Below are 11,307 nucleotides of genomic sequence, written 5' to 3'. Positions count from 1 at the left end.
TCTTGATTAAGCTTATATTCTTTTGAATTATGGTTTTCATTTACATCCAAAAAAAAAAAAAATGCGTCCACGAACGACTGGTATTTCACAGTTTGCCAAGTATACATTGTACAACATGCTATGATATGCATTCAAAGTAGGAATTCAACAGATACCTTCATAAAGTGTTCATTGGTGTGCTATTCTCATAGGCGGCGGAGCAGAGGATTATCTTTTGTGTTTGGGGGGACGCAACAATAGCCGCCCCGCCCCCAAACACAAAAGATAATCTGCTTCTCTTCCAATGACTATTCTAAATTTCTAGTCAACTGGTCTATTCAATTTTTTATCCTGCTATGTAAGGCAAGCTTACGTAATATCTTGCTTTGAAATCTGCTTTGAAAGAAATGAAAGGTCATTTGACCAAAATTGCCCCTGAAGTAACTACGAACTGGTCTGTTGGCTATAGTCTATGCATTCGCTTGCTTTCACTGTTTCAAAAGAGACCCTTTTCAGCTACTAATACACTCTATAAAAAAATTCCCTATTATTGGGTAAAATGGGGACATGTATGTTTGCAGGGTATTGTACCTCGTAATTTATATACGCAATGTTGCGTTGAAATGTATCCTTAAAACATGCATTTTGCCAAATATTAGGGAAATATTACCCAGCAAACGTGCATGTTCCCTTTCTACCCAATAATGTGTAAATTGTTACCTCAATCTTTTTTTTAGAATGTAAGGCTTGCGTATACATGGGGGGGGTGGGGTCTTGATGGCCATGCCCCTAGAAAAAACTGTCACGACCAAAAACAGGAAAGAATAAGGAAAGGGAAGGGGCGAAAAATCATTTTCTAAATATCTTGTGCAAACATATTTTCTCAAAATTTTATTTTCGTAATTAAAACGATCCAAATGTTTGCTTGATCGCTTCGCTCGCTCGCAGCTATTAAGACATTGTATGTTCCCCTCAAAATCTCAGAGTCATTACGGTACTGAATGAAATACGGATTTAGTTTTTTATTAGTCTTGTGTTATACCCTCCTCTCATTTTAACCCACTCGTAATACCCTTTTTCGACGCGATTGTGCGTTTGTAACAATCATTATAGGTCAGCCCCCCCCCCACCCGAAGTTTTGGAGTACCAAATATACTTAAACACATAGGATTAATGCAGAGATTCGTAATTCCAAAGGTTCGTTAATCCGAAAAGGAAATGAGGTTCTTTATTCCGAAAGTTCGTAATTCCGAAACACGTTAATTGCCTATACCTCGATGTTCGTTAATCCGAACATTTGAATGGCCTATACCTCGATGTTCGTTAATCCGAACATTTGTGGCGTTATTCTGAAGGTTCGCTATTCCGAAGGTTCGTTAGTCCGACAACGAAATAAGGTACGTTAATCATTACGTTTTCGGACTAACGAAACTTCGGAATTACGAACCTCATTTCGTGTTCGGATTAACGAACCCTCGGAATTACGAACCTCACTTTGTTTTCGGACTAACGAACCTTCGGAAATACGAACCTTCGGAATGACGAACCTTCGGAATAACGAAGCTTCGGAATTACGAATGTATGCGTTCCAGTTTATCGTGACTTGGCCGTGAACCAGAATAGCATGGTGGCTGAGTCGCAGCCCGGCAAGCAGTAGATGGCACGTTCGAATCCCACTGGTTCCAATTTTTCTGACTAATGATTTTCATTACAGATCGAGCATCCAATCTTAAATAATGCCGAAAATTTGTTTCCAAAATATAATTATTATCATATCATATGATATCATATTATTATTATTATCAATATTATAATTATGATAATTATTATGAGTGTCATTATTATTTTTATCATTATCATCATTATCGTTATTATTATTATTATCAATATTATCATTATTTTCATTATTATGAGTGTCATTATTATTATCATTATTATTATTATTATCATCATCATCATCACTATTCTAACTTTTTTTAGGGACAATTTCCTTTGTTTTTATGTTAAATGTATTATGTGTTTTGATGTTTTGTGTTCGTTTCCTCAGGCTATCGTCTGTCTAAGGATAATATGGCAGCCAGGAATGTCCTGCATCCACGTGAGAAGCGATCTTCATCTGAATCTTCTGCTTCTTCAGCTTCTTCATCATCTTCTGCTGAATCTGATTCTGATTCAGCAGAGGTAACGACCGCCGCTCCCACTCCCGCTCCCGCTCCTGTTTCCTAGTACTGATGACAGTGCAGACAGTGACACTAGCGATTAGCCAGCATCTTGGTTCAGGGCAACTGCGGTGACTCAATGGATCCTTGAGGAACTCCAATCTTAAACGGTTCTTAACGGCTCATGTTGACTATAATATGCCCCTCTCACTTTTAACAGCCCCCCCCCCCACATCTCCTCTAAAGTGACACTTCTCACGAGACAAAGCTCCTGGATGGATCTACATCCGGGATAGTAGTTTGTTCACGTGGTTCACCCTTTAGACTCTTGGGTCGTATTGACCCGGAACTGGTCCGAAGTGACCTCTTCATAGTCAGATCTTTCCTTTTCCATGTCACATCGACCTTTTTTTCAGGTCATTTTCAAGAAAGTTTTGTTGAAATATCTAGAATAAATCATTTGTCAACTTCCTAATCCCTTTTTGAAATCAGACGACTAGTCTAAAAATGCTTGCATAAAATTAACCTTATTCCTCATCATTCATCTTCACAATTAATATTTTTCATTAGTTTGAATGAATATTTTTTCATTAGTTTTAATATTGTAAACAAAATATGCCGTATTCATTCTTTCATTTGGAGGGAGTTAGGGAGGAACTTCCTTTATCTTTCTTTCCCTCTATCTCTCTATTCTCTCTCTCTCTTTGCTGTTAGTGTTTTTTTTTTCTTTATCCTGTATTCCACGTCACAGATTAAGAACCGTATTAAGATTAAATTGAAGTCACCAAACATTTTGTCGTTTCTGAGAGTGTTTTTGTTGTGGTTGGATATGTACTTGCATTCTTTTGCTGTACCATGTTTGTCTTTACCGAAAATTTCTCAAAGAAAATATCTATAACGTATTTGGTGTATCTAATACACTGTTCTCAGCACGTTGTTTAAGCATTTCACTCTAAAAGTTCTTTAATTTTCTACAAGTTGTTAAAAAATTATTTCAAGTTTTGGCAATTGTTCTCAAAGTGAAGGGATTCATAAACAAGAAAGTGTTAAAAACACACCAGTTAAAGGTCGAGTCCAACCCAGAAAAATGTTGATTTGAGCCAATAGAGAAAAATGAAACAAGAATAACCTTGAAAATACCATCAAGATCGGATGTACAATAAGAAAGTTATGACACTTTAAAGTTAAACATATTTTTTCACAAAACAGTGATACATGTATGCATAACTCAAATGAGAATGTTGATGATGTCCTTCACTCACTATTTCTTTTTTTATTGTTTGAATTATACAATAATTATTTCATTTTTATAGATTTGACAATGAGGACTAACTTGACTGAATCATATAGTATTAAACAATACTCATTCCACATGTTTAGGGAGGAATTAATCGTTGTTTCACTTAACAAGCAGGAGAAAAATAGAATATTCCCTATTTCATATAATAAAATACAAAAGAAGTGAGTGGATGACGTCATCAGTCTCCTCATTTGCATACCCTCCAGGATGTGCATAACTATTTTGTAAAATTAAGCAAAAGTTTAAAATGCCATAACAAAATCGCTTATTTTATATCCGATTTTGATGAAATTTTCAGTGTCATGTTTGTTGGATTTTTCTCTTTTTATTTGAATCAACTATTTTGGGGGTGGACTTGTCCTTTAAGAATCAAACCGATGTTGTTTTAACAAGGTTTGGTGTTGTTTAAATGCGTATCTGGTGTTTTCCTACACACTTAAAATGTTGGGCAACATGCATATTGTCCACTGTGTTGGACATTGCAATGTTTCCTACATATCAATGTTTTCCCGGCTTTTTCCAGCGACCCCGCATTTAGCGGGGGTATGTTGGTTAAGAAGATGTATATTCTGGGAAATTGTTATCTAACTGAGCAAATTTGTTACCCAATTTGGACAGATTTGAACCAATAGTTTTGTGGACAGTATGTTGCCCAGTGAAGGTTAAAAATTTGAACCTTTATGCCCCACCTTTTTGAGAGTGTATATATGAATACCGAGCCGGTGATAATACCTCGGTCACATTTGCTGTACGGTGGCCGTGCGGCGAGTCTAAAACATTCAACATTCTTTGTATACCAGCTACATATAGGTGGTTTGAATACCAATGAAAAAAAACGGCTGTTATCGACTCGCCGTAGGGCCGCCGAAGAGCAAATGTGACCGAGTTAAATAGTTACACCCGTATTTTTGTAGTGCGGGATTTGAGAAGGGGGGGATACGATGTGACGTCATATCCTTCTCTAAAGAGGTATAAGAGAGTTGCACTACCCAAACCTATCGTCTTTATGTGTCTACTCTTCGTCTTACACTGTAAAAACTGTGGTGTTAGAACTGACACCAATTGGTGTTAATAGAGAACCACACCCTGAGATTGAACATAACACCAAAGAGTTTAAATGTAACAACCAAAGGTGTTGTAATAACACTTATAGGTGTAAAACTTACACCACCAATTTAACACCGGTGTAAAATAACTGGTGTGGTCCTCTATGTACACCGGTTAACACCACAGTTTTTGCTGTGTACCTTCACTTTCTCCTCCAGACCTTTCTTTTTGTCTCCTACTGTTTTCCCGGATTCCATGACATTTGCTCTGGCGACAATTGCTCCGCTCTAAATCGAATGACCCCTACCCTCAGCCTAACATGAAACCATATTGCAACCCTAACCCTACACCTTAAACGAAATTAAGTCTGGGGCAATTGTCGCAGGAGCAAATGTCGTGTCACTTTTTTTGTATCTATAACAGTGAGTCTCGGGGGGGGGGGGGCAGAAATAAAACTTAGAAGAAAGTTCAATATCTGCTAATAGAGTACCGAAGTGTGACGTCACTGTCATCATGGTCATGACAACGAACCGACTGGTTTCTAATCATTCTGATGTTGAAAACGATGAAATTCCGTTAGCAGCCATTTTCTCCTATGAGAAACACGATCCAGGTTAATTTGTTTAGAACCAGGCCGCCATGACACCATGGAAACTGACGTCATCGCTTCGGAACTCTACAACTAAATGGATAAACATGTTCCCCTTTAAAATAATGCTTGAAATTCCATAATTTACCATACTATCTTTCGGACTTACCAATTCGTCATTGGTCAATGCATAAACTGTGTTAGTTATCATGACCAGGCATGCATATTTTATTGGTAATCAGTATTTTATAACAATGGTTTCTATGACGCACAAAACTATATAGGAAGCAAATGAATTATTCTCAGTTGTGCGTCCGGATAATCGATTTTAACCAGCCATTTGGTGGAGGTGCCGGGGCCGAGTGGCCCAAGGCACCTGGCTATACATGGAAAGTCCGGGGTTCGATGCCCGGCCGCGGCACCTATGTCGTGAGCAAGGCATTTAATCTACAATGCTCTTTTATCCTGCTTTCAAATGAATTGAAATGCTATATGCTTTATTGGTAACTAGGTGTGAACTTGTTAAAAAAATGAAAATGTCAAGGAGCAAAGATATTTCATCAATTTATCGTACAAAGGTCATGCGATACAACTCTTTAAAAAAAGCATTACCCAATATTGGGTAAAATGGGAGTATGCATGCTTGTTGGGTAAAAATATGCCAAATATTTGAATAATAATAATAATCCGCTTTTATATAGCGCTTAATCCATCGGAACGACGTTTCTAAGCGCTTTACAGATATATTATTACCCCGGTCATCGGATTCAATCAGTCATTCCCGCACACAATGTGTGCACATCCTCCACTCCCTAGGGAGTATTCCAGTCAGTCGCCTGTGAGGCGCACACAATACTGGACAAGCTACAATGACTTTCACATCCTACCGGGTACCCATTTAGCACCTTGGTCGAGACTGGCAAAGTGTGGATTAACGCCTTGCCAAAGGACGCCAGACCGCGGTGGGATTCGAACACACGACCCTCTGTTTACAAGGCGAGAGTCAGAACCACTACACCACGGCTCCTTGTAAGTTTTACGCAATGTTGCGTTGAAATTTACCCTTCAAACATGCATTTTGCCCAATATTGAGAGAAAAAAAAATAACCAACAGACATGCCTGTTCCCTTTCTATCTAATATTGGGTAAATTTGTACTCTTTATTTTTAGATTGTATTATGAAGCTCAAAGTTGAAGATGATTACATCTATTGGATTCATATTTTTTTTTGTAGAATACAAAGACAAAAAAGATGGCTGCAATATTTTTTTTAAATGCCCGGACCACCCCCCCCCCCCACCACCACCACCACCAACACACACATTCTTTCAGATTCCAGTGATAAAAACATGTTGGACGAAATTGTTCAACTTGTTTAACGAAATTTATAATTTTGGTTTTAATTCATTAGCATTTTTACACCAAGAATATCAAACATAAGTAAATGAATCATCAAATAAAAAAATTAATAAGTACATTAGTTGATATAAAATACCGTTTCGATAGAATAAATAAATCATTAAGCAAATTTCAACACTCTTGATTACAGGGATTTAAAATAGGTCCACATGGACTGTATTTAGGGACCATTCGATTCCAGATTTAGTTTGAATCCTTAAGATTCATTTTCAAATCTCGAAAGATTTAAATTTAAATCATTTGAGATTTAAATATAGGTCTTTAGGATTAAAACTAAATCCGGAAATCGATTGGTCCCTAACTACAAATGATTCCTGTAATTTAGATTCAAGGAAAAAGAAATTGTTATAGAATTTGGAGCTAAATCGAAGGGAAATTTTAATTCCCCTGCTTTAATTTTTTTTTCATTGAAAAAACAAACAAACACAAAAGTGAAAAATAATGATGAATCAAAGACAGCATAATTGGTCAGTGGTGTTCCTTCGCTAAATATTATGCTTGGTGAAGAATAAACAATTAAATCGTTTCATCAGCATGGATAAGTGGTAAAATAGTTAATTAAAGAGTGAATGACATTCGATGGCATCTTTGCGTTAAAAATTAGATATTGTCTTTGGATACATTTTCATCATTTTTAAATATTACACATATCACGATGCAGAGTTACCAAAATGAATGTTAATGTTGATGGGGATGTTGGGGTTGTTGCGTATAAAATTGGTCGCCATCTTCAAACTTATTCAAAACATCTGATTAAAAACTTGTTTGTACCCCCCTCTCTTAAATAAATCGAACTAATGCTTGCCAAATACTCTTACCAAAAAAGAGAAGATAATACATTCCAGCGGTATCTGATCCTCCCTTATTATATATATACATCTAAAAAATAACAACAACAACAACAACAATAATGGACGTTTAGAGGCGCTAAAAACAAAAAGTACCATATATAGCGCGTAAAATGTATGAAAAATAATTTAACATTTGCAATAATAACTACAATATTCAAGACATAAGGGAAATTAATAGTTGAGGAAAAAAGTTATGTCTTAAAGCCTGTGTATAGCTTTGGTAAAGGGTCAATAATGTGATTGATAATCGAATATCATCTAATATGACAGTCTTACTGAAGCGTAGAGACCGTTAGATATTTTTCCAACTGCACTTCTCTGAGCAAATTTCAAATATTCAAATCTTGGATATATAGCGCCCTCTCTCGGCGATGCTTGTTTTAAATTTAAAAAATTGGCATTCAAGCACTTATCTTATAAATTTAGTGATAAGATATCCAAAAGTTACAGACAAAGAACATATCTTGAAAGTTTCAGCCCATTCCATTATTTGGAATAGGATTTAATTGAAAGACAAAAACACACAGATATTTTAATTTGATCGGGTGACCCGATCAAGTTAAATTTCCATGTAAAATCGCAAAATTTATCCTGTAAAACACATTTTCATTTTATATCCTCCACATCATAACTGTTATAGGGCATATCCATTCATATTATCTAGCAATGAATTGGAATAGTGATAGGTGCATTTTGGTGGATTTACCAAAACTATACACAAGCTTTAAGGGAAGATTTGATGTCAAGAATACTGGAAGCATTTCTTATTGGAAGAGGGATAGCATTCCAAGTCTTGGCAGCTGCTATACAGGAAAATATTTGGGTCAGAGGAGAGTTTCGACAAGGAAGTCTGCATGTGTCAGTAATTGAAATGAAGATTACGAGAGGGTGTGTTTACTTTGATAGTCATTGTTTAGCTACACATTTTCAAAATGATATAAGTGAACATGATGAATGAGGTGGACTGATTATAAACAGTTTTACTGAATTCTCTTTCGACCCCTTTTTCAATTATTCTTATTTTCATTTTTCTTTTTTCTCTTAAACATTCAAGTTCTGATTTTAGCGACAGGAAAACCATAGTGGGTTGTTAATCCTTTCTACCAACCACGCCCCAGCCCTCTAAAAAGTCACAAACTGTAAAGGTCGGTTTATAATTATTGTTAATTTGGTGAAAATTAAAAATAATCTAGACTAATTATTGTGGAATGCGTCATTTTGCATAAATAGCGACAGCAATTATTTTTTTTTAATGGCTCATCGCGGTTTGCTTGGTATGTTTATCTTTAATTATTATCTATTTTTGATTAGTATGCATACAGTACCATCATCATAAATGTTTACACTTTCATCCAATTTTGAGATTGTTGTTCATGCATGAATCCTGTTTCCGGGAGGTATTTAGCTTCCTGATGAAGGGTTTTCTTTGTGATCTCTTTAATTAGCAAACAAAAGCAAATCGCTATATTCCATTGCTTACATTCCGCAAAATATTAAAATGCATTCTTCAAGATATTAATGTGAATATTATAGAATTACATTCTGCTTATTGAACACTATTGAGTAATCAATATTTTGTTTGCTTCATGTGCATTTTCCAATATTGTTAACCAAATAGGAGTATATCCTACACTGTAAAACTGCGGTGTTAAAACTGACACCAATTGGTGTTGATAGAGGACCACACCCCGAGGTGTTAAAATTACACCCTAGAGATTAAACATAACACCAAAGAGTGTAAATGTAACAACAAAAGGTGTTGTAATAACACTTATATGTGTAAAACTAACACCACGAATTTAACACCGGTGTAAAATAACTAATGTTGTCCTCTATGTACACCGGTTAACACCACAATTTTTGCTATGTATGTAAAGCTTGGCTCAGGTATATTTATTGGTGTTGTATTCAAAGTAGTAGAACTTGACTTGGTTTTTGCGAATCCTTCAGGAGACCTGAAAGTTGTTTTGGTAGACCTTTATAGGAGTACTCCGGGCCAGAAATATTTATATGTAAATGAATAGAGTAACATTCACTGAGAAAATGCCGAAAATGTCATTAAAATCTGATAACAAATAAAGGAGTTATTTGATATTAAAGTTTATAGCAGTCACGGTGTTTTTGTGAAAACAGTTGTATGCACGCCGTCATGAATATTCATTAGGCAATGTTAGGCGGGCTGATGATGTCATATCTCCACTTTCCAAGGTTCCAAGATTTTTTAGGTCTCCGAGGACAAAATTTGAATAAGCATAATGTCATGTAATTAAAAGCAAAGAACAAGTTCGGGAAATGACATCATCGTTTTGCTAATTTGAGTAATCATGAAGACATCCATAGAACTGTTACACATTCTAAACATATTGGGTAAAAATGCTCCATGATGGTAATTATGTGTCTAACCAACATTGGACATTTCTTTTGGGCATTTTCATTAATCCAGTGTGTGGAAGCGTCGTGGTGTAGCGGTTCTGACTCTCGCCTTGTAATCAGAGGGTCGTGTGTTCGAATCCCACCATGGCCTAGCGTCCTTTGGCAAGGCGTTAATCCACACTTTGCCACTCTCCACCCAGGTGTTAAATGGGTACCCGGTAGGATGTGAAAGCCTAAGTATAGTATGCCTAGCAATTGAGTCTTGGAACTCTTGTTGAAATGGTCCCCAGGGAGTGGAGAAGTTGCATACATTGTATGCGGGCATGCAAGGATCCAATGACCAGGGTAATAATATGTCTGTAAAGCGCTTGACGTCGTTCCGACGTATTAAGCGCTATATAAATGCGGAATATTACTATTATTACTATAAGAAATTTTCCCATTCTAAAGTAATTGCTGCTTATTTCTTGACCTTACTGGACAATATGCTTCCCGCAATGGGCAAAATACTGCCCGAAATTGGTTGGACACATTTTTACCCTTATGCTGGTATTTTACCCAATATTCTTTGTTCAAGTCATATCAATTTCAGACTGGAGTACCCTATAAGTTCTTCTATAAAACTGGAAGGGATACGAAGTGGTAGAACTCGGCCACCGCACAACTTACGACTGTTCGCGATCCGATTTTGGAACAAATTGCATTTTGCTCATTATCTGAAAATGTGAATGGAACATATTATTATATTCGAGGTTAAAATTAATTGAAAGAATACTAACATAACCATTTTGAAAGATTGCAAGCCTTTATTTTGGAGTAAAGGCCAAATTAGTTTAAAATCGTAGCCAATCGTACGACTGCTATGACGTCATTACGACTAGATATTAATTTCGCGTTTATTCTAAGAAGGATGATAGCATAGTCACGGATTTGAACATAGGTATTCGTACGATGATTTAGAACATTACACAGTAAGATATTCCATGTCTTGATATTAGCATCAAATTCTACTACATTTTATTCTGAAATCAGGTGGCAGACCTATCGTAAGGCATGTAAGGTGTGCGGTCGCCTCAACACATACAGCCCATTGAAGAACATGCAGAAAGAGTTGTGATTAAACGCAACTCAAACAATCTTGCGCAACTTGATTTTCAGCCAATAAATGCAACTCTTTCTGCAAACAGACCCTGAGTAGGCTTTAAAGTTGTAGTAAAGCTGGCAGGACCGGATGTGGTAAACCTTACAAATGCACGACGGTTAGCAATAGTTAGCAGTACGGTTGCAATCTAAATGCAGTTACAGGCCAAATGTCGCATGTTAACTTAGGCAGGGGGAGGAGGACCGATCATTGTTGTCATGGTCGTGGTAGAGGCAGTTGTAGGTGTTGCGGTGGTTGTGGTGGTGGTGGTGGTCGTTGTTGTTGTCGGTTCTGGTCGTTGGACTATCTCTTCAGATGAGCTCGATGAGCTCGATGAAGAACTAGATGAAGAGCTAGATGATGAGCTCGAGTCACTCCTTCTGTTCCGCGCCTGCCAATGCCCCAGACTTCTCGCTTTAGTTTAGAATAAAAAAAATCAAACATATAGG

The sequence above is a fragment of the Lytechinus variegatus genome, chromosome 8 (assembly GCF_018143015.1).
Source record: "Lytechinus variegatus isolate NC3 chromosome 8, Lvar_3.0, whole genome shotgun sequence".
Classification (NCBI taxonomy): Eukaryota; Metazoa; Echinodermata; class Echinoidea; order Temnopleuroida; family Toxopneustidae; genus Lytechinus; species Lytechinus variegatus.
The sequence above is the reverse complement of the archived record's forward strand: the minus strand, read 5'-3'. Positions refer to the sequence as shown.